At 47.8% G+C, this 24,045-nt stretch overlaps 1 protein-coding gene and 2 long non-coding RNA genes across 7 annotated transcripts in view; 2 read left to right on the top strand and 1 right to left on the bottom strand.

Annotated features, from left to right (window-relative positions):
* PTPN3 (protein tyrosine phosphatase non-receptor type 3) overlaps nucleotides 1-9,602 on the bottom strand; it is a 114,905-nt gene extending 105,303 nt beyond the window's left edge. Inside the window, exon 1 of one of the 5 annotated variants that reach the window (XM_066367479.1) lies at nucleotides 9,517-9,602. The gene's annotated coding sequence lies outside the window, so the exon portion shown is untranslated. Of the gene's footprint in view, nucleotides 1-8,586; nucleotides 8,693-9,149; nucleotides 9,269-9,516 lie in introns of those variants that run through there. The other 4 variants (XM_066367474.1, XM_066367477.1, XM_066367475.1 and 1 more) reach the window with 4 other exon arrangements.
* LOC136394387 (uncharacterized) lies at nucleotides 8,863-11,612 on the top strand. The gene is made up of 2 exons (XR_010749188.1): nucleotides 8,863-8,956; nucleotides 10,388-11,612. It is a non-coding gene; the product is annotated as an uncharacterized lncRNA (long non-coding RNA).
* Nucleotides 11,613-17,089: 5,477 nt separating this feature from the next.
* LOC136394386 (uncharacterized) lies at nucleotides 17,090-22,071 on the top strand. The gene is made up of 2 exons (XR_010749187.1): nucleotides 17,090-17,483; nucleotides 20,187-22,071. It is a non-coding gene; the product is annotated as an uncharacterized lncRNA (long non-coding RNA).
* The last annotated feature ends 1,974 nt before the right edge of the window (nucleotides 22,072-24,045 follow it).

Raw genomic sequence — 24,045 nt, 5'->3', positions numbered from 1 at the left:
GACAGCCAGGACAGGTGAGGAGGCAGGAGGGAAGCCGCACCACAGAGGCGCTGGCACGAGGAAGGGGCAACCGGCCGCTGATCTTGACAAGGGAGTGGTCCCGGGCCATCACAGCAAGAGTGGTGCTGACTATGGGGCCAGCGGGCAGCCTGGGAATGGCTGGAGGCTGGAGGAGGCAGGGGTAAAGCTGACACTGCTACACAAATATCTAAACGTCCCACCCGGGGCTGCAAGACCCCTTTCATCAAAATCGTCTTTCTCTCCACTTACATTCATAGCAGCACTGTTTGTAACAGTCAAAAGGTGAAAGCAGGCCAAGTGTCCATGGACACATAAATGAATAACCAGAACGTGGCCTATACATTCAAGAGACTATTATTCAGCCTTAGACAGGAAGAGCGTTACTAGTCACTGTCACTCCCTAATAAACTTCCTTAGATGAGATCTGGAGAAACACACCTGAGACCTGGGGGCCTGAAACTGTGCGACGTCGGTACCAGTCCCTGCGCTGCGACTACCTGTGTGCCCCGGAGCTGCGCATCCTTTTCAAGGCCTCGATTTCCCCAGCTGCACAAAGAGGGAGCTGGAAAAGCTCTACTGAGGTCCCTGCCAGGTCTGACACGGTGGGATTCTCTCTGTCCTGTAAGCGACCTCAACTAAATGCTTTCACGTAGCTGAGACTTAGGATGAAGAAGAACACTTTCAAACAGTAAAACGGAGTGTAACAGTTAACTAGAAAACCTCTGCAAAGTTCAGTAAGTGCTAGCAAGTATCTCGCGTTCTAAGAACTAGCGCTCTCCCTCCCTAACTGGCTTTTCCATTAAAGCCACCCCATGCCTAGAGTTATAAAAATACTGGGCTGCACTGGACTGTGTTCATGAAGGGCACAGGACTGGGATGCCCCACAAAAATATACTTTCACACTATAATACTTTTTAAACCCAGAAGTCAGGTTTTGTATTTTTTGCAAGGCACAAAACTGGCGGAAGTACCAGACTACATGGACCGCAGTGCTCGCCGCCTCTGACCAGAGTCTGGGCACTCGACATGGCAAATCTAGGCTTCCTGATAAATGGCTCCCTACTGACCTGGTTACCGGGATTCCCAGACGCTGGTTTCCTGCCTGGCTTCTCCGCATCCAAGTCCCTGTCTGCACCTACCGGTCATCTAGTGGCCATCCTCTGTGTCTGGGTTCACAATGACACCTGCTTCCCTGCCTCTGCCAAAGGCCAGCGACTTGGTTCTGATCTCGGAACAAGGACTGGGAGAGGGACATGGGTGTTGGCGCGAGAGGACAGGGTGTAAGGGTAAGCACCAGGGGAAAAGGTAGATAAGGTCTAGGGAGACTGGTCTCCTGCCCCACCTTACTCACACACCCGGGCTCTACATCCCATTAGAATTTTGTCAGTAAGAAGCTCAACTGGCTCGTTTGTCCCCCTTGTGCTTCTACCACAGACCCTGTCCCTCCTCCTCCTCCATCCAGCCTGGACACCTAAGTGACATTTCAGGCTCTCATAGTCCCGGAGGCAGGAGCAAAGCATACCAAGGGAAGTGTGCCCACAGGGGAGACCAGAGCCACGAGCATGGACCTGGAGGCAACGCCAAAGGGATCTGTTTTATCTTTATCCAGGTAGAGGATTCCCACTGTGAGGGGGTTTTCCAGGCACACTCCCTTGCACTGACCTCCAACCTCAAAGTCACATTTGGGTAGGGTGTTCACACATCCTCGTTCACCTAGGGTAGTCCCAGTCGAGGCTAACTGATCAGATGCCATCATTCATCGCCGACCCTTTTATCCTCAAAATGTTCTGGTTTGGAGGATGAATGCTACTCACCCTACCCTTGGGCCCCTAAGCCTGCCAAACGAAGAGTCACGGTTAGAGCACGCTGCTTAGCATTGGGAGGGACCTCTGGGCCGAGCCTCCCCCTCATCAGATGTTCCAGACTCCGCTCCAGCAGCCCTGTCAAGCCGTCGCCCAGTGTCTGCTTGGATACCTGCAGGGACAGCAGGCCCCCATTCCCGGAGAAAACCTTTCTTTTTGAGGGGAGAGCTGGGTTATAAAAACAGCAGGATTCGAACCTAGACACAGTACGATTACAACTGAATAACAACATCCTTCAGCGAGGAAGAGTAGGGGCGTGGAGGGAATCAGAAACCTGCCGACTTTTTTCCCTTCCCGCTCCTTCCACCCTGTGGTCTCTTCACGCCACAAATATTTACTGAGTGCATTTGACGTTGCAGTGGCACCGGGGAAACAATGGTGAACTGAAACAAACAGACTCAAATTAAGGGGCATTCTAACAAAATAACTGGCCTGGACTATTCAAAAATGTCAAGGTCGTCAAGGACAAAGAAAGCCTGAGGAAGTGTTCCAGTTTCAAGGAGACGAAAGAGACGTGCAACCCCAAGATCTGGGCTTTTCTTTGCTAGAAAGGATACTATCGAGACAGCCGGCACAGCCCAGATGAGATCTACAGATTAGAGAACGGTCTAGTACCAGTCCTGATGTCTCGATTCTAAAAACTGTACTGCACTCTGGCCGGTTGGCTCAGCGGTAGAGCGTCGGCCTGGCGTGCGGGGGACCCGGTTTCGATTCCCAGCCAGGGCACATAGGAGAAGTGCCCATTTGCTTCTCCACCCTGCCCCTCTCCTTCCTCTCTGTCTCTCTCTTCCCCTCCCGCAGCCAAGGCTCCATTGGAGCAAAGATGGCCCGGGTGCTGGGGATGGCTCCTTGGCCTCTGCTCCAGGCGCTAGAGTGGCTCTGGTTGGGCAGAGCAACGCCCCAGAGGGGCAGAGCATCGCCCCCTGGTGGGCAGAGCATCGCCCCCTGGTGGGCAGAGCATCACCCCCTGGTGGGCGTGCCAGGTGGATCCTGGTCGGGCGCATGCGGGAGTCTGTCTGACTGTCTCTCCCCGTTTCCAGCTTCAGAAAAAAAACACACAAAAAAAACCTAAAGTAAAAACTGAACTGCAGTTACAGGGAGAAAGTCAACCTGTTTAGAAAAAACACTGACGTATTTGGGGGTAGGGAGGTGGGAGGAAGAGTCTATAACTAACCCTTAATGATTTAGGAAAAATATACACCCAGAGAGAAGGCTAAAATAAACGTGACAGAATGGTACCATGGGGGGAATCTGGGTGAAGGGTATATGGGAGCTCTCTGTTCTATTCTTGGAACTTCTCTATGTCTGAATTAGGTCAAAATAAAAATTAAAAGAAAAACAGTAAGTCTCAGAGAAAAAAAAAATCTTTTAAAGAAAGACTTCACGGTGTAGCTGGGGAGACAGGTAATAATACAAATAGTTACCCTAATTAACTGCAAAACTGCAAGTGGGCAAAGCTCTGAGAAAGAAGACGGCTGTGGGGGCAGGAGCCGTAGCGAGCAGGTTTACCGGCATCAGGACTTACCGGCATCAGGACAGATTGAAGCCTGCAAGCCTGAGATAACTGGGGGGCGGGTGGGGGGGGGGTTCCAGGCCCTTAGTTTTCTACAGCAGCCCTGTAAAGTTGATAACCAGCTCGGGGAGGGAAGCGGGAAACACAGCGGGCAGGATCTGGGTTCTGGCTATAATCATCCCCTCTCCCAGGGTCAGGGACAGATGCCAGAGCTGGTGGCTGCCTCTGTCACTACGAACCTCAGGTCTACACTGGCTGACTCACCTGAAGGAAGCGAGGTACAGCGGTCAGGTCTTCACTCCCCACTCCCACAGTCAGACCAGTGCTTTTCATCTACACAGCCATGGCCCCTTTCTGGCCCTGGGTCTGCCCCTGGGAACCCCCCTGTAGAGCTAAGAGCTGGGGCCTGTAGCCCTGCCCTGGCCGTGAGGCGCGGCTCGCCCACGGTGACTCTCAGCGCTGAACTCCTAACAAAGTGCTCGTCCAGAGGGTCGGGGGCCTGACCGCAACGGCGGGAACGCTTTCCTGTTCCAAGTTCTGCCTCAGTGGGTGTGTGGGCACTAGCTCCTTCAAAATGGCCAATTTAAGGGACACGGGTTCTATTACTATCCTCATTTTTCAGTTAAATGACTTGTCTAGGGAAAGTCTTGGGTTCTAATCTTGAGTGTCCTCCTCATGAGCAATGTGCCCTTTGAGTAGCCACTTCCTTCCTCTGAGGATCAGTTTTCTCCCCCACCTGCAAACTGGGCCTTGTAGGAATTTGCAAGACTCTGGGACTAGAAGGTAGTGTTGATTGATCCCTTTTGGAGGCTCCAACAGGCTCACTACAGAAAATTCACTCCAAAATACACATTGCTTAAATATTTACTAAAAGCTTGTGTATTCTTACAGTAAATCATAGGACCTGAATTTTCCAGGACTATCCCAATTTCAAATCCTCTGTCCTAACTTTCCATATAAACCATTGAAATGTCTCAAAAATTCCACTCTCTCAGTATCCAAACAACACCTCCCAGGCCTCCTCTTGCACAAAAAAAGTAGCACAAACATTCTTTTTCAGACTACAGATCCCAATCTTTGGTTCCAAAAACGTAGTCAGGGAGCCCTGCAGGACCCCTGAAGGAAATGGGGTCAGGGGTGAAAATGTGCATCGGTCAGCACTCGATCCGAACCCTCAGACTGGGCTGTTCTTTGCACAGCAGGACGAAACTAGCCAGGAGACAGCGAACCACGACCAAAGCATCCTCCACAGAGGGGCACAGACTACGGAGGCAGCACAGTCGGAGGACTGCTACGGAGATGAAATGAGTGAGTTAGTATCTGGAAAGCACTCAGGAACAGTGCCTGGCAGCGCCAGGAAGTGCTGTATCAGTGCCGAATAACTAAAACCAGAAGCCACAGGGGAAGAAGGTGCTCAGCCTTCAAAGACAACAGAAGCATCACTCCTATCGAAGGAAAAGAAGGAGAATGGGCACTTACCCCTGGGCTGAGAGAGCCCAGGCCCCTGCACAGAGATGGGAGAGTACCCTACCTACAGGAGGTGGGTCCTGCATTAACCAAGCTTAGGAGAATGGGCACTTACCCCTGGGCTGAGGAGTCCAGGCCCCTGCACAGAGATGGGAGAGTACCCTACCTACAAGAGGTGGGTCCTGCATTAACCAAGCTTAGAGGTTGGACCTGGGGAAGAGTAACCGAAATACCAGGTCTCTAGGAGACTTTGCATGTGTTGTTCTGTCCCCCGAATAACAACTTTTTCTACCTTCAGGGCTGAATTTAAATGTCAGCTATTCCCTATGATGTTTCCTGATCCCCATCAGAATGAGTGGCTGCCTCCACTGGTCTCACTGTGCCTGGCTTTATCCTCTTTTAAAGCAGTTATCAGATAGATTAGTAGATAGATAGATAATAGATACACACACACACACACACATACACACAACAGTCTTCCCAACTCCATCATGAATCATTCCAAGAAAGGGATTCAGAATTCATTTCTGTAACCCTATTGCCTGCCATCCAGCAGAGACTCACTAAACGGCTGAATTTGCTGTTAAACCTGTGCTCACGGTTGGTCTTCACAAGAGGCACAACCAGAAGCCATATGATGCAAGATCTCTTGGTTTGGAACCCATGACCAGATCAGATTTCAACCAGGCGCCTACCAATCACTCCCCTTAGTCCCCTTCAGGCAGATGAAAGGAGACACCTGTGAGAACAGAGGCTGCCGTTGCTCGGGGACCCAGGCCAGAGCTGTGTGGACACTGCCCAGGTCCTGTGCTGCGTCTATTAGAAGTTGGTCAGAAAAGCTGAGGTTTGGGAAGAACACCAGCAGGCTGCCCTGCCCCCGCCAGCCTGTCAATGCCAGGCCAAGTCCAGAGTGCCTCAGGCATTCCAGCCGCTGCACCAGTCCCTGGGAACAGATGGAGAGGGCCTGGCCCTGCTGTCCAGGAACCATTGTCTGGTGGATGGTGGAAGGAAGTTGAACACTGGGATTATCATCAATAGGTACTCTGGCAGGTAGAGAGGGAGGGACCACAAATTGCTGGTCCCCTCCCAACCTGCCACAAACCCTGAGGGCGGCTGAGGAGGTAGGGTGCCTTGTCTTTCTGTTCCCTCCAATCCCCAAAGCTGAGCCCCTCTGGCCAAAATTTATCCCTCTTGTTCCCTGAACTCATACCACCTTTGCTAGCACAGTTTCTTTATCTGCAAAAAAAGGGGACAGGCAGGACACTGAAGTTAAACAATGTATGTGAAATCTCTCACTTCACAGTGAACAATCAATGAAGTGAGACCAATGACCAGCTTGGAACTCGAACTTCTTTCAGGAATACAATTTGTCTCTGACCAGTTTCTGACACTTGAGTTAAAAGTTACCAGGGGCCCTGGCTGGTTGGCTCAAAGGTAGAACATAGGCCTCATGTGTGGGTGTCCCAGGTTCAATTCCCAGTCAGGGCACATAGGAGAAGTGATCATCTGCTTCTCAATCCCTCCCCCTCCTCTTTCTCTTTCCCTCCCACAGCCATGGCTGGACTGGTTCAAGTGCATGACCCCAGGACCTGAGCAGGGCTCCATAGAGCCTCCACCTCAGGTGCTAAAAATAGCTCGACTATGAGCATGGCCTCAATGGGCAGAGCATCGGCCCCAGAAGGGGGCTGATGGGTGGATCCTCGTCAGGGCACATGCGAGGATGTCTATTTTCCCTCTTCTCATGTAAGTAAGTAAAGTAAATAAGTAAATAAGTAAATAAATGTTTAAAAAGCTACCAGGATACTTCTCAACGATAAAATGCAGAAAGCAGGGCTCTGAGACAGAAGTGATAAAGCAGTGTGCGATCCTGAATTTGACTCTAACTGCTATGTGTCTTACCTGGCCAGGACTTGCCCTCCCCTTACAAAGAAGTCCCACCCCACCCCAACATACTGGATTCGCTGTGATCTGCTGGTCAACCTCGCATCCACCACCCCCAGCACTACATCTGCTAATAGAAGCAGCTTAATTAATAAATGCTGGCTGGCTGAACAGAATGCCTCAGCCACTCTGAAATGCCTACAGTAACTTGACCTTTTACATTCCCCAGCTAATGTCTAATTTGCATATAGGACTGTTTTAGGAGACGGCAAATCACCAGAGACGGCAAATCACCAGAGACAACTCAGGATCCATAGAGTAGTAGGCACGTTTTATTCTACTCTAATTCTCTGCAAATTGGTATTCCATTAACTGTACGTGGGATTTATGGAGCTCACTATAAACTGGAATATTTAACTAGACCGACCTACTCTCTGTCAGATAATAGCCTACTGTTGTTAATGTTCAACTAGTCAATCTCAGAAAAGTTTCCAGCTTCTAATCTACTTTACATCTTGATTTAATTATCAAGAAAGGCATCTATTTAAAAGTCTCCATAGAATAAAGGGCAGTCTGATGCAGAACCAAAAGACCTGCCCACGGAACCGGAAGACCTGAGTTATATCTCAACTACACCACAAAATGTGTAATAGGCTCTCAAGGCCTCAATTTTCCCATCTGTAAAATGGGAATAACACCAGCCTCACAGGGTAGTTGTAAAAAGTAAATTAGTTTGATGTACGTGGATGTACTCTGTGCCGTTCTATGAGACTATACAGAGGTTAGTTATTATAGCAAAAACATAAAACTCTCAAACAACTTCAATAGGCTACTGAGAGAAGGCAGGAGTGGTTCTAAAAGGTGAGACAGGGTATTTGCCCCCCACCCCCACCCAGGGGATATCTGGCCATATCTGGAGGCATTCCTGGTTGGTATAACTGAGCGAGGGATTGCTACTGAAATCTAGTGGGTAGAGACCAGGTATGCTGCTCAACATCCTACAATGTATATGACGGGCACCACAACAATGACTTAACTGACACCGGCCACCAGGTTAAGAAACCATGATCTAAATAACCACTACAAGTTGGGTTTAGAAGCTTATAGAACAGGAATCTTCCTAACCAGTCTTGACTTTCAAGCATCAGCTGCTTAAACACTTGCAGGATGGATCATCTCGCAAAATCATCTCTCAAAACAGCTCTTTTGTAAGTACAGCTAAACTGCCATCTTCTGGAGTTTTTGAATGTATAAAACTGCTTTTAAAGAAGATGCTCTCCAATTACAATTCGACTAAATTGTTTTTCCAAAGCTCTTGTCTTCAGTAGACGTTCTCCAGGGCACAAAGAAAGGGTCTGTCACTTTGCCACTGGGCCCTAAAGATGCTTTAGTAATTCTAATTTCCTGGTGAAACGGGAGCCATGAGGGTCTCTAAACGAATTAAATTCACATCATGCCAACTGCTCGCTTGCTTTGTGCGGGGCACAGTGCCAAACACCTCCACGTAATTTATTTCACTTAATACACCCAACAACCCAGTGAGGTGGGCATTATTACTTGCTGTTTGCAGGGGAGGAAATTAAGGATCAGAGAGGTTAAACAACTCGCTCAAGGTCACCAGCTGGCCAAGGGGGAGACCAACTTGACCGGAGGTCTCCAGTTTCCAAGTCACAAGCTCTTTCCACCACCTCGGACAACCCAGGTGTCAAGTTGTCTCAACTTCCCATAAATTTTTAAGGCAACCGCAACTTCTCAGTAAGTTTAGGTTGCAGAAAATGGGAATTTCCGGGGGGCTGGGCCCTCACATACACTCCCCCACTGCAGCTGCCTCACCGCTGGTACCTGATAAACCATTCCATATCGCCCGAGGAATGGGGAGGATTTATTGGCGCTGGAGTTTGTGCCAGGCCCAGAAAATGCCATCTTTGAAAGCCGAGAGGCGGATTCGCCTTAGGAGCCGAGAAGATCTGGCAGCCAGGCTTGGCTTGCTCCCCGCGGGTTGTGCGCCCCGCCTTGGCGCTCCGGGCAGGGGTCGCTGTGCCGCCGGGACCCCCGGAGCCGCAAGCCGCGCGGGCTCCGCCGGTCGTGTCCGCCCCAGCCCGGGTTGGAGCGCACGCCCACGCCCCGCCACCGCCGCCGCCGCGTCCCGGCGCCCGCCCAGCAGCGAGCCCCACCCGGCCTGGCCTGCTCCCTCCCGCCCGGGCCCCGCCAGGTGAGTGCGGCGTGGGCGCCCCCTCCCCGCCCCGACGTGGCGCCGGGACCCCGGGGTTGCCGAGTCCGCCAGCCCGCCCGCGCGTTCGCCGCGCGCCTGGGAACGGGTGGGGGCGGGGCAGCACTGAGCGCGCCCGGGGCCCCTGGGCGCCCCGCGCCCTGCCGGGGCCCGCTTGGGTCGCACTGGGCCATACCTGCAGCATCCGGGGGCGCGGGGCGCCCAGGTAGGTCTCACTTGCGGGCGGCGCGGAAGCTCGCTCGCTCGCGGCGCGACCTGGACGCCGTCTGAGCATGCCCAGTGCCGCCCGCGGGCGGCTCCCGCCGGCCGGGCTGGCCGCGACGGGCCCGCGCGCAGGGCGGGGGGCGGGCGCCAGGGCCGCCCTGCGGGGCGCCCCCGCCCCAGCCCAGGGCTGTCTCGCCCGGACGCGCATCCCAGGGCCACTGTTTCCCTTCTGCCGAGCTCCGGGCAGCCTCGAGTTCCTTTGCGCGTGCAGGCAGACATTCGTCCCATAACCATTTATTGTGCACCCACTGTGTGCCCGGCCCTCCGTGATTTCATACCTGGGAATGTCAAGTAGTCAGGTCAACAAATCTATGAAATAAAGGACGAGTCTTTCCCAGAAGGCCCTGGCTGATTCCCAGTGCAGTGCTCATCCCCTTCCACTATTATTAGTAAATTTCCCGGCTTAGACCTTCCCAAGATTTATGGGCCCCCTACCTCATCTCTTTCACCTCATCTCATACCTGCCTTGTTGCAGCCCCATGAGCCCTTTCTGTCCATCAAACACTCAGAACTTGGCCAGTCTCCACATGCCTTTCCCTCTTTGTGGGACGTCTTTGCTCAGCTTTTCAGTGGCTGGCACCTTCTCATTGTACAAATTAACTCATGGGAGAGGCCTGCCTTGACCATCTTACTAAGTTAGCTCCCTGCTTCTGCTCTGCTCTCCTGTCCTCACTTTATTTTTTTTCACATTTATTACTATTTATCCATTACTTCGTTCAAGTAATTATTGATCATCTACTTCGTCCAGTTCTTCAGTGTGGTGGCCAAATAAACAAAAATCCTGTCCTCTGGTGGAGTTTGGGGAGAGAGAGACAGGTGAGGGACAATAAACACACAAGTAAACAAGCCGTATAGTATATATATTGGAAGGTAGTAAGTCCTACGAGAGTAAAGGAACAGGGTAGGGAAAATTGGGGCTGGAAGGAGTGCAGTTTTCAATGAGGTGGTCAGATCAGGTGACATTGAGAAGGTGACATTTCAGTCAAGCACGCAGATGAGTTGGAAAGAGCATTTCCTGCAGAGCGAACAGCCAATGCAAAGACCCTAAGGCACAGGACTGGGGCAAGGAGCGCAGAGTAGTAGGAGATGAGGTCGATAACTGACTTCCTCTAATTTGCTCACTTCTTATTGCGTATTATTCACCTCCAGAATTTCAGCTCTCGGAGGAGTGCAGTGCTGCCTGTCTTGGCTGCAGTGTTCGAGATACTACGACAGCGCGTGGAACACAGTAGGCGCTCAAAAACTATTTGTTGAATGAATCTGTGAATCAAGGGCTGTAGTGATGACTGGAACCATCCTGTCCGGACCTGATGCCTGAGGTCCAGGGGTGTGGTAGACCTAGGGCTGTAAGGTCTGACGGCGGCAGCACCTGATACCCCATTTCTATCCTTGTCCCCACGTCGCGCACGTCCCGGGGTAGCGCCATGGCAACGGGCGCCGCGGGAGAGTGGCGTCGGGGGAATTCCGACAGAGACTGCAAGACCCAGGAACAGGACACGCCCAGCGCCCCGCCCCGCATCAACCTTCGGTCGTCGGAAAAACCTGGAGCTGCGGCACCCGGCATCATTAGGACGGACTGGGAGCGCACTGGGCATGCTCGGAGCGGAGCTGGACTCGAGCACCCGGGAGGAGGAGCCTCCTGGCGGGACTGGCGACCGCCCCAGAGAAGCCCCGCAGGATCATCAGTCCCTCTCGGTTCCCACCCATTCTTAGGCGAGTGGGTGGTGATGGCTGGAAACATTTTTTTTTCAAAGGTCAGTGGGAAAGCTGGCGATTCAGAGTCCGCGAAAGCAGTTCTCTGTCCTCTCCCAGCCACTGTGTGATCTGAGGCATGCACCTTACCCTCTCTGTGCCTCAAATAATACGAATATCTCTGGCCTGCGTGTGGAAATGGAATGAAATCAAGGCTGTGAACCTGTTTAGTCCTCTTTAAAGATCCATTTTTTTGGAGTGCCTACCTCAACGATTCCTCGTCCTCATACCAGTTGGCCAGATGCCGAGAGAGGAAAACAACCGCAGTTAGTGGACATGGGATTTCTTGGAGTTGTTTTAATTTGCCTTCCACAAGAAGCTAGACTGAAACCACCTTTTCTTTCCCCACAGTCAACAGTTATTAGTTCAAACAATGTTCTCAAATTCGAGCTAAAAAAATATCCATAACCCTAAAGGAAAAAGACCTAAGTATTTGTAAAATCCTGCATTTCAGATCACTATAAAAGAAACAGGAACAAAAGGAAAGAATATCCCTCAGGTTGGGACAAACAAATGTTTAAAAATAGAGGAAGGATTAATTAGGTTATGGTAGCTTTGTTGAAATAATAACTATTTTACACTAAATTAGGTCACGTTGCAACAGGGGTTTGTTACAGTACAATGTTAAGTGAAAAAGGGCTGAAAACACAAATGCACTGTGTAAAGATTATGGCTACACATTCGCCAAGACTTAGAAGGAGACATGGAAATGCATAATTGTTTGATTTGGGGGGTAGTGGGGTTGGTTTTTCCTTTTAAGCTTATCTATTAATGTCACAATATTGTGTTTGCAATAATAAATATATAAAAGATCAAATTAAAAATTCTTAAAGTTTTGTGCAAGTCAAATAATAATCACAATAACAACTACTGTTATCGAGCTCAAAGTGTGACCGATACTTTATTTGTATGCTCTCTTTAATCTGGTGTTTTTAGCTCAGTTTTACAGAAGAGAAACATTCAGGAGCTGTTCGCAGCTGGTAAAAAACGAGGCCAGCATCTGAACACAGGCTGGTCTGACCTCAAAGCCAGAGTGTTAGATTTTTATAATAATGCCTCTCTGTATAGTAGCTCACCATATGTCATCATAAAAGCAACCACATATTCCATATTTTTTTTAGAGGGGGAGGTTGCCTTATTTTCCCTCCCCTTTGATGTGTTTGCAGGCCATGAATTACCTTTAAATGTTCTAGTCTCCTGCTACTGTTTTATTCTTGGAGCTAAAAGGATAAAGCCCATCATTTTAAGCTGTCTCAACCTGGAATGACATGATGTTATTATCAGCAATGAGAATTGATCTTGTATCATAATCGCCCAAACCTTAGGCAAATGGGGTTTTTAGATGGGCATGTATAATCTTCTTAGTCTATGTGGTTGAACCCAGCCACATTTAGAGCAAATAGGGAATAGGGCTCTAACAAGTCTCAGATAATGAGGCCAGTCCAGAGAGGACCCACATAGATTACTGTTCCTGGCGTTCACCTTGGAGGTGGGATCACAATATGATGGAAGCACATAGTCCATGGACTCCTTCAGACTTTGCTACAATGCAAAGAAACAGAGCTGATGGTTCTGATGGCATTTGTAGAGAAAACCAGGGCCCTATACGCAGCCTTCCTACTGCCAATAAGCTTAAAAAATACAGGCAACTCTCTCTTTTTAAATAGTTCTGGTAGACTGTACCTGGCCCAGAAATCACTCAACGGTGACAACAAATACATAAAGCCGATGAGAGTCTTTTCATCAGAAAGGAAGAAATTTATATCCTTCCTTTATACAAACCCAATATACATCACTGATAATGGACCAGATTCATATGAGTTAAGAAGAACGACAGATCAGCGACTGAACACAAGTTATTAGCAGCATTCCCAGAAGGTGCCATTTGGGCAGCAGTCTGGTGCCAAGTGCTGCACACGGCAATTGGCTGGGGGCATTTATAGGAAGAGTTTCCTGGAAGACTCACTGAGGATTGTCATTCACATCAAGACACAGGAAGTCTGGTCACTGGGTGGACTGTCTGAATGATTTACAGGGCAGGGCTCCCTGCTGAGAGGCTAATGCTCATCAATTATTTGTGCTGTTAATGCAAGTTCACGAAGAGCCCTTAGAATCCGTAAATATGTGGGCAAGTGGTGTTGTTATAATGACATGTGAAAACAATATGATGTAAAATTTCTTGCATGGTATTGCTTCAACTGTGTGAATTCCTAGATTAAACCATATAAAATTGCCCTTTTGTATGTCTACAATGGTTGAACATTGGCAGCCTTCTATATTTCAACTTAATACAGACACGGAGAAAAAAAGGCTAGGAAGGACTGCATGAAAACATTAATGGTGGCTAGGCATCGCCTTTACAGGCAGAGAAAAAAAAGATACAGAAGGTATCTTTTATGAATCAGGAGAATTTCAAGTCTTTGGCCATCTATTCCTTTGTATGGCTTTATTATTTACTAAATCTTTTGTGGTGTGTTTCTTATATTATTAGGAAAAATGAAACAAACTTAAAAGTTGGCAAAAGGCAAAAAATGATGTGCAGAGAGGTAAAATAGCCATTCTGAAATTGGACAAAAACGTGAGAGGTTCTTTTCACAGAGGGTGAAGTATGCCCTGCCAGTCCAGTGGTGGCAGATGGTGACAGGATGTCTGTTGGTGGCCCAGGAGGGAGGGAGAGGAAGACATGGCCAGCGATCAAGTCAGGAGCCTGTAGAAAAGCTGAGTCCAGCTCGGCACTCATCCCCACAGCCCGTGTTCCTGGGAACCCAGGACTTCATGAATCTTACCTGGAGAAACACACATTTTTAAGCCTAAAGTTTTATCAAAATAAAAATGTCTTTCCATAGCAAATTATCACTGCCAAAGAGTTTTGTCTATAAAACTGATGAACAAATTTAGCATGAGCACAAAAGCAGTGATGAGGTGACTCTTTGTCAATTCAGTCATTCATCAGACATTTATTAAGCACCTACTGTGCATCAGGCAGTGCTCTTAGCGCTTGGGTGGCATCACTGAACAGAATAAACAACCATCTTTGCTCTTTGGGCATGCATTCTAACAGGGCAAGCCAGACAGCGAACAACAAACATTATACATCAGTGAATCATATTATATGTTAAGAGACTAGGGTTAAGGGTGATGGAAGTGGGGTGGGGAGTTGCGATTTTAAATAGGATTGAGAAATTTAATCACCTAAGCAAACACTGAAGCTAAGTAAGATCTGAAGGAAACGAGGGAGTTATTCATGCAAGTATCTGGGGCAAGAATCTGGGCAGAGGGAGTAGTCAATTCAAAGGCCCTTACGGGAGCATGTCTAGAGGAGGGGTGTCCTGGGGCACAGGGGAAAGCTGCAGGAGGTGAAGCCAAAGAGGTAGCAAGGGCTAGAACCCCAGCCCCCACCCACCCACCATCAGCCCCGGGAAGAACTCGATCTTTCAGTCAGAGCTGGATGGAAGCCAAGCCAATGTAATGGTTGCCAAATGTGCTTGACAACACGTTGAACGTGAAATGCTGTCCCTTTGGATGGTCACCTGATGCCAAATTGACAGTAAGCACAGATTCCAAAAAGGGAACTGAAATCATGTAGCAGTCCTCCATTATAAGGGAGTCAGCCAAATGGTCCAGATGATGGATATATATTTAACATTATCATAGAAATGGTAAGATAACATGAGACAGTGATCTCAGAAAGAGGGCGCTCAGACCTTCAGGATCACTAGAGTGAACCCTCAGGGATACACAGACCTGAGTTTTAAAAAATCTCTTCTGGAACACAAGCTATATAGATCTGACAGAGGACCAAATGGACCATGATAGACCCAGAGACCACTACATAGATATGCCGAAAAACAGAAATGTAAGTCTAGAGACTTTGAGATCCTGCTCCGGAAACTCAAAGCATTGAGAAGGTTCCCATCGATCGATGGCTTTAGAAGCAAAGAGAAATGAGGAGAAATGCCAAGTCAGAAAGCTGGCATCCTGTACTGTGGCAGACCATATTTAAGCAATGGCCTTCCCTGAAAGGGGTGGTGTCATTTTACAAAACCCACGGAAAATGGGTTTGTCAAGCCTTCCAACCACACCTCCAAGGTTCATATGACTGACGATATAAAGAGAGAGAGAAAAACACAGGCCATGTAGTAATCATACAGAGGTCTTGGCTTTGAAAAATCAGTAGTGATGAAGGAAATCCTCAGTAATTCTTAATAGAAGATGCTAGGGAGAAGAATCAGAAGCAATCCTGAAGGCAGCAGAGCTTAGAGTTTGATCTAAGAATTGCATATCCAGATCACCTTGGGGGAAAGAGTGCTTGTGAAAACTGGCCTTCTGGTCTCAGCACAGACCTTCTGAATCTCTGACTGTGGGACCCAGGAAGCTGCATTCTATAATTTGCTATGAGAATCTTACATACACTGAAGTTTTATGCCTTCTGTCCTACAGTCTCCAATGCATGTACACTAAACACAGTCTGAGTGATCAGCCAAGAGGATGGGAAATTTTACCAAGAGTCTTACAGGTATCACTGATGCTTGGATGAGATTAAGTACCAAAGCATCAGCTTCTGAAAGTGCACGTAGAAAGGGGTAGAAGGGGAGAAGAAGAGAAGATGGAGACAAGGCGTCTCTTATAGACAAATAGGGACCCCTAATAGAGAGTTGTTAGATTCTCTGCTCTTGACCTTGTATCTCTGACTCCATCCATCAGACTATGTTCTCCTGGAGCCAAGAGTAAGCTCACCATGTGACTGGAGGGGAGGTGGTAATGATGGTAGTTATAGTGGTGGTGATGTTTACTAAGAGGGGCAGACCTCAAAATAAACACATTGAGGTGTGTAGAGTACACACAAAACTGAAACTGGGAAGGTCATTACCTCCCGAAGAGGAACTGAGTGAGTGGGGGAGGGTTATACATCTACTGTGTGGTGTATAACCTATTTAAAAGTAAGTTCTCTCTGGAAAGATTTATGCATAATATTTTATAAAAAGTATTATTTTGTTTTACATTTTGGCTCCCTTTAAATTTTGCTGACCAAATTCGAAGCCCAAGTTACTTGAGAAGTCAAGGCTGTAACTATGACCAGTGCACAACAATGTATATATAACTTTTTCAAAAAGAAATAACCATAGCTCAAGAACTCTTACTCCTATTGGAAATGTGCATGGCTGAGGGATGGAACAGAAAGAAGAGCCTTGAATGAGGATGAAAGCAAAAGAAAAATCATTTCAGTGACCACAGGATCAAGAATCGGACGCTGCTGATAACAAAATGGCCAGAGCAGTAAGACGGAGAACTTTATCAAACCTGGACCTCGGCCCTGGCCGGTTGGCTCAGCGGTAGAGCGTCGGCCTAGCGTGCGGAGGACCCGGGTTCGATTCCCGGCCAGGGCACACAGGAGAAGCGCCCATTTGCTTCTCCACCCCTCCGCCACGCTTTCTGCTCTGTCTCTCTCTTCCCCTCCCGCAGCCGAGGCTCCATTGGAGCAAAGATGCCCCGGGCGCTGGGGATGGCTCTGTGGCCTCTGCCTCAGGCGCTAGAGTGGCTCTGGTCGCAACATGGTGACGCCCAGGATGGGCAGAGCTTCGCCCCTGGTGGGCGTGCTGGGTGGATCCCGGTTGGGTGCATGCGGGAGTCTGTCTGACTGTCTCTCCCTGTTTCCAGCTTCAGAAAAATGGAAAAAAAAACCAACAAACAAACCTGGGCCTCGACTGAAGTCACATCCATGAAAAGATGATCATCCGAAACCTGTTCTTGCTTGGCTGACAATTCCAGCCCTGAGACTCTGGAAACCTGATCTGGACCCAGGAGACAACTGTGTTTCCAGCCCTGGTGACATTTCAAGAACTGGGGACACTGTTCAGCCTGCCCAGCGCTCTGGTGACCTTCCAGTGTTGCATGCATGACACACCACAGGATTTCCTCAGCTTCACCCTGGTGTCCTGCTGGGATGTCCTTCTCAGTTTTTCCATGGTACACATTGTCACTGCATCACAGTCCAAACAGAGTGTCCTCCCCCCACCCCCCCGCCCACCAACCAGGGCCTCTGTAAACATGAGTCACATGGAAAGCTAGAGGAATCTGTGTTCAGCCAGGGACAGCAGAGTTCCTCAGCACATCATCTTCACATGTGGGCTACGGGTTGAGGAGAGTCACGCGGTTTCTTGCCGAGCAGATGTCTGAGCAGATGATGTCATATAGCAGCCTCCAAGGCCTACACAGATACTGCTCTTCTTTACCCCAACTTCCCCCTTCCAGGGGGACGTTCTCCAGCTATTGTATCAACACATATTACCCTCTCCCCATTTCTTCACCTTCTTGGGCTTCTCTCAGTTTGGTCTTTGATGCCACCCCTAGCCCAGCGTTGGTCATCCCAGCCTAAGCTCTGGCACAAACCTCTTTGTTGCTTCCCCTTGAGGAATGAAGGCCATCCATATCAGCGCTCTGAAACAACTCGTTCTGCCATCTCTGCCTGCTGAAATCCTACCCATCCTTTAAGGTTCGTTTTACAAGCTACCTCTTCCTGGATTATTTCAACTGGTTATGGACTCCCTAATCCCGGCACCCCAGGGTATTTGGTTTGTTCTTTTATGCTTCTCACCTCATTTTGACTTGCATTTAGTTATTAATGTACATGCCCCTTTTGGAAGGTTCTTGGACCATCCCCTGACTGGGGCCAGAGTTCCTCCTGATGCCATGTGGATTGTGACTATGATTTCTCAGCAAGGCATGCCAAGGGCTCTGAGCCTCTTCTGAAAAAAATCTCTTGCCTTTCTGCAGTGAGGAACAACAGTTGTGTTGCATCTAAAATGCCTCTGGAATTCCTTCTGGATTTTTGCTTTTGCTCTTGCTAATTAATCCACCAATAGGTAGAGATATGTAGATAGGTAGGTAAAGGAGAAATGTGATTAGTGGTGTCCCAAATAAGGTATAATGAATTCTGTGACTAGGTATCACTATGCACTCTCAATTTCTGTGTGAAACAATTAAAGGAATTAGGACATCGCCTCTCCACACCTGGGAGTCACCCAGCTGTGCTGGTAGGTATAGGTCAATAGGTCAAGAACACACCCCTGTGTTATCTACCTGCCTTGCTAAGTGAGCTAATTTCCAACCGTCTCTGGGGCCCATGACATCGTTTTTAGATAGCAGAACCAGGAATAACAGGGTGAGTAAAATCTGTCATAGAAATGACCAGGGAACAGCGGGAAGCTAAAGCCTTCTTGGTTGTCTTATGGTTTCAGTTTCACTGTAATCTAGAATCCTATGCGGTCTCAACCACGGGAAGCTGGCCCAATTTTGGCAGCACAGCGACAATATTTTATCCTCATCCTGGAGGGTAAATGCTTCGAGGGTAAAATCTCTCTCAGTCTTGTGCAGGCTGAGTAACCATTGGTCTCTGACCATGTCAGTAGTCTCAGGGGTCCCTCCTTCTGCATTTAGATTCCGCTAGATTCACACTTGACACATTATATCCAATTGAGCAAGCTTGCTACCTCAACTGTGAACTCTCTCACTTTGTTTCTTCTTACGCTGGTAGCTCAGATAGAATCTGGTACTTAATAAGAGTGTGATGAATAAGAAAATTAGTTGAAATTACATTGCCTTATTGATATGCCCAAGTTAGGTCAAGTCCTTTGACTTATTAAAGGCAAAGAATTATTTTCCATTATACTTGCTTCAGTGACATAAAAAAATATATATTATATATTATATATATAATACTTGTATATATTTCAAATGTGGAAAATTATTTGACTCTAGGTTATGGGCACACAATGCAAAAAAATAAATATATAAAAATTAAAATTAAAGAAGCCAATTTATATGAGGGAACAATTTCCCAACAGTGTTACCGAGTTTCTTCCCAAGTGCCCTGGGTTGAGGTCAGTCTTTGTAGTTAACATTGGGTTCCTGACCCAAACACAGTCTGTGCCAGTTATGAAAAAAAGGTCAGTTTTCCATGGTTTGGCTAAAGAGGTGACCTTGGGAACATGTGCAGCCCTGTCTCTGGTTCTGGTGAAGTCACTGGAAAGCCAGCCCAGTCTGGCTGTCCCGTGAACCCACCCGGAAATGGGGAGAGACAAGGACTGTCAAGCAAAAGGAAGTTGACCCATTCTACAAAGGCAGCCTTGGCATAGGGAGCAGAGGAAAATACCCATCCCATTCGGGAGGAAAAATACTTCTTTAGCTATCATATCAGTTAAGAAACAGTGAAGTCATCTTAAAAATTGCTGTCTAAGGAAAGAAATGAGGACAAAATCCATTGGGAAAATTCAAATGTAGACAAAGAGTTATGGACAGAAATGAGTTATTTTAACACAATGATAATTGCTAAAAATATGACATAGGGGCTGAATGAATATACGTGTGCATGGCCCACGGGTTATTATAGAACTCAAAATTATTTTACCAAGAGTTTGTAATGACATGGCAAAACGCTAGTGACACAGGTGAGATGAAAAGTGTAAGACACAAAGCTGTATCCATAGCAGAACTTTGTAAAGAAAATGTAAAGCCTGAAAGAAAGTACAGTAAAATGGAAAAAGTAGTTATTACTAGATGACGAAATATGACCGGGGTCTTCGTTTGTTTGATGGCTGTAACAAAATACCATAGGCTGGGTGGCTTATAGACAACGAACATTTATTTCCTTTCATCCTGGAGGCTGGGAAGTCCAAGATCAAGGTGCTGGCAGATTCAGTGTCAGGTGCGAGGGGCCTCCAGGTTCACAGACAGTCATTTCACTGTCCTCACAAGTTGGAAGGGATATGGAAGCTTCTTCAGGCCTCTTTTATAAGGGCACTAATCCCATTTATGAGGGCCCACCCTCATGACATATCACCTCCCAAAGGTCCCATCTCCAATTACCATCACATTGGGCATTAGATTTCAACATAAATTTGAGAGGGGGGTGACACAAACATTCAGTCTATTGCAACTAGTGATTTTAATTTTATTCCTCAGATTTTTCATAGCTTCTTCAACATACACACACTTCAAAAATAAGAAGAAAATATTTTTTAAAAATCTATGTAACCAATAGCAAATTAAAACCTTCAACTTTGCTCCTAGGTCATTGTAGAGGGGGACACTTTTATATTAGGAAGACGACAGCACCGACCACAGTGATTTCATGACTTTTCCGCAGAAGCTTTAACTACGGAACCTAATTTACCCACCATCTCCTTGTCTTCTTTAGGCTGGCTCGAGCAGTCCTGGTGAGTGCTAGACTCCCCGCGAGCTGGGAAGCTCCTGAGCCATGCAAGTACTTTAGTGAGGTCAAGTGATTTCTTCCCTTGGGAATTTGAACTGGAGAACACAGCGGGAACAATGAGAAGACACACAACAGGATCCAAAGATCGAGAGACAACCAGAGGAACTATGATCAAATGCTGCACTAATGACCCTCAAAGAAGTGACTTCCTAGTGTCCCAACCCCTAGTTCACACGCACAATGGGGCTGGCCGTCTTGGAACCCAGAGACCGCCGTACTGTTAAGAAGCCTGGGATGAAGGACTCCATGGAGAGAGGTCCAGGTTTGTCCCAGTTGAACTCAGAGAAGACCAGTAGAAGAATCACCAGAATCATGAGAAATTAAACACACACACACACACACACACACACACACACACACACACACACACACACACACTGTTCTTTTCAGCCACTAAGTCTTAGGAGTGGTTTGTTATCAGCAAGAGATAACTGGGTACTCACAACAGGAACTCCTGTTGCCGGGGCCCCTGCCACTTACCCTCCCCTTTTCCAGCTGCTCTTATTCCTGGCTAGCCCGGGCCCCGCTCTGTGTTCTGGGGTTCTCTGAGACTGCTACCTTCCGTAGTGGCCCTTACGGCCTTCATTCCGCCCTGCGTTACTTTAAGGTAGGAGTTGTCAACCCTCAGCATTTAAAGAGCTGAACCAAAATGCACGTGTCCTAGGGAAGAGCCCATGTGTGTGTCTAGGAGAGGGATGTTGTGAGACTTGTTTACCATTACACTCCCGTGCCTGGAATGGTGTCCATCACACAGCAAGAGCTTAAGAGAGATTTGTAAATAAATGATCAAGTAGATCTTGGGTGCTTGTTTAAAACATAGATTCCAGGCCCCGGTTGGGTGGCTCGGTAGATAAAGCGTTGACCTGGTGCACCAGGGGTTGAGGGTCCAGCCCCCCACTCAGGGTGCGGACAAGAACGAATCAATGATTACACAACTAGATGGAACAACTAAGTGAAATGAGCTGATGCTTCTATCTCTGCCCCCTCCCCCACCCTTTCTCCCTTCCTCTCTCTCTCAAATCAATAGAAATATAACAAAATAAAAGAAAATATAGATTCCAGGGCCCCACCCCCGGAGACTCTTATGTGGTAAGTCTGGGTTGGGTTGAGAAAACTGCATTATTAATTAAAGTCACCTGAGTGATGCCGAGGCGAATGGCCTATGGAACACATTGTCACCATCAGGGCACAAATGACATATGTGACCGAAAAAAGGCTAGTTGACCCAATTTCCAGCAGGCTGTGTGTCAGAATCACATGGAAGGCTTGTTCATATTAGTTCCTTGTCCTCCCCCCTGACCTACTGAAGCCTCAAAGCCCTGGGGGTGGAGACTGATAATCTGTACCATTGAGAAACTCCCGGTGCGGCCGGTTCACAGACTGGAGGGCATTTGGAAATCGCCGGCCAGACTGGCACAATTCTCTGAAAGTCACTGGTAGCCAAACACTTTCTCATTCCCAGGAACAGAGAACACACACCTCCTTAGGCAGACATTCTCATGCTAATCTTGAAGGCTTTTTGAAGAAAGGCTTTCATAACTACTGTGAGATGCATTCCTCCGGGACTTCCTCTGTCACCTGTCAATCAGATGGTCCCATCAGCATGCGCAGGCTGCGAGGACTAAGTGAGCTAAGGTGTGTGTGGTGGCACTTCGGAACTGAAAACACCACGCCCGTGATTCGTCGTCCTTTGATCATAACTATGTCACGCAAGGGATTAACTTTTATTTTTTTAACCTGTTTTTAGATAATCAATCAGGATTCATTATGAGGTGTCTTGTTCATTTAATTAAAGGCATGGAGAGCCAGACCTAGGAGACCCCCTTATGTAAATATTTTAAGGACAAGAGACCCTGGCCACAGTGCTAGTCCCTTTACATGCTGTTCAAAGCTGTGTGTGATCTGAGCCCTGCATCACCTTGGTCTCTCCTTCCCCTTGGCCCCTCTCCTCCCCCTCCTGCCTCCAAGTGTCCACTCTGCCAGAATGCCAATGCTGGTTCACCTCTGTCACCAGCCCTGGCTCCAGCTTTGTGTGGACTCTGTCTGGAATGTCCTTTATTGCTGTCTGTCCCCATCCACCTGGACCTTCCCCAAATGTTTAGTGTCTGTTACTGTCTTCCACCCTCCAGCCCGACAGAATCGACCAACCCATTTTTAATGCCCACTGAACATTGATCCACGCCCCCTCCATCACTTGGGTGCATTTATCTAAGTCTAGAAGTCTCTACCCCCTGCCGCGACCCCCCCCATGTCCCTGACCCTGAGCACAGTGCCTGGCACAGAGAAGGGATTAATAAAAATTTATGGGTTGAATGTATGAAAGGCACGGGCTGTCGTTGGTAGGGGTTTAAACTTCTAGGGAAAGAAAGGTGCTCGTGCCTGGCAGTGGTCACGTGTCCCTGTGGGTGTAATTTCCTGCTGTGTTTTTGCCCTTTTCGCCACCAGGCAGCGACTTACAAAAACTAGACAACTCACAACCAGCTGCTAGTCTAATCTTTAGCTGGCAGGGGCATCCAGCAGGTTTAGAAGAGTTTGCTTAAGTGGGTACTATAGGTAAATATAACATATGTCATAACGTAATACATGTAAATGTGACATGAGTGAATAGATCAAGATATCGATGAGAAATCTCGTCTGAAACCAGTTCTGAACCTTTGATGCCTACTAGATACCTCCAGATGGATGTCCCACAAGTACTTACATTTAGCTGCCCTCAGGTTGACAGAGCAGCTCCATCCCATGTCCTGCTCCTTATCTGTTAACCATATGCCCAGTTGTAGTTGCCAGGGTTCTAAACCCCAAGACTCCCCTCTCTCTTGCCTTCAAAAGGAATGACATGTTCTCTCCATTCAACCACCACGATATGTCTCCCATGCTTCCCAAACTCTCTCTTCTGCTCTAGGACCTCCTTAACTCTCACCGGAGCCCTTGCAAATAGCTTCCCAGTTGGTCTCCCAGCTTCCTTTTAATTTTTTTCCTAGAACAGTGCTAACAGGTTAATGTTGCTAATGCACGTAGTTGAGCAAGTTACTCCCCTGCTTGAAAACTCATCATGGCTCCCATGACCTACGTACTGAATAACGTCCAAACTCCGTAGTCTGCATCGTACGTGATGGTAACAAACCTATCTAATCAGATGCCATCTCTTGGGAAGTGAGAACGTGAGGAGGAGGTTGCAAGAGCCATTCATTTATTCCACAACTATTGATTAGTACCCACTACATGCCATGTACTGTTCTAGGTTCTGGGGAAAGAGCGAAGTCCTTATTTTATGAAGTTTCTAGGTGAGGAGGCAAAAAAATGGAGTCATAGATAACTGCTTTGAAGATGACTTCTATCCTGAAAAGTGAGAAGTATGATAGATTCTGCAGATTGCAGTGGTCCCAATTCTTCTCTCCTCCTTGTATCCATGCTTGGTGCCACATGACCTTGATGTTCCTTACACTAGAAGTAGATAGACTTCATTCTGCTCAATTTTGGGCATGGCCATGTGGCCATGTGACTCACTTTGGCCAATGGGACGTAAGCACATGTGATGCAATTAGAAGCTTGAAATATGCTTGTGTGGTTAAGCCTGCCCCTATTGCTTCTGTCAAAAAAAAAAAAAAAAAAAAAAAAAGAAAAGAAAAGACTGCCCCAGGTAGATTGCTGGCCCCAGAAGAATGAGAAAAATGTAAGGAAGAATGAGGAAAATGTAAAGTAGACCTGAATTGTGAATAAATGGTGTTGTTTTGGAGGGTGGTTTATTATACAGCATTATTGTGGCAACAGCTGACTAATACAA

This window comes from Saccopteryx leptura, chromosome 2 (genome assembly GCF_036850995.1).
Source record: "Saccopteryx leptura isolate mSacLep1 chromosome 2, mSacLep1_pri_phased_curated, whole genome shotgun sequence".
Taxonomy (NCBI): domain Eukaryota; kingdom Metazoa; phylum Chordata; class Mammalia; order Chiroptera; family Emballonuridae; genus Saccopteryx; species Saccopteryx leptura.
The sequence above is the reverse complement of the archived record's forward strand: the minus strand, read 5'-3'. Positions and strand labels throughout refer to the sequence as shown.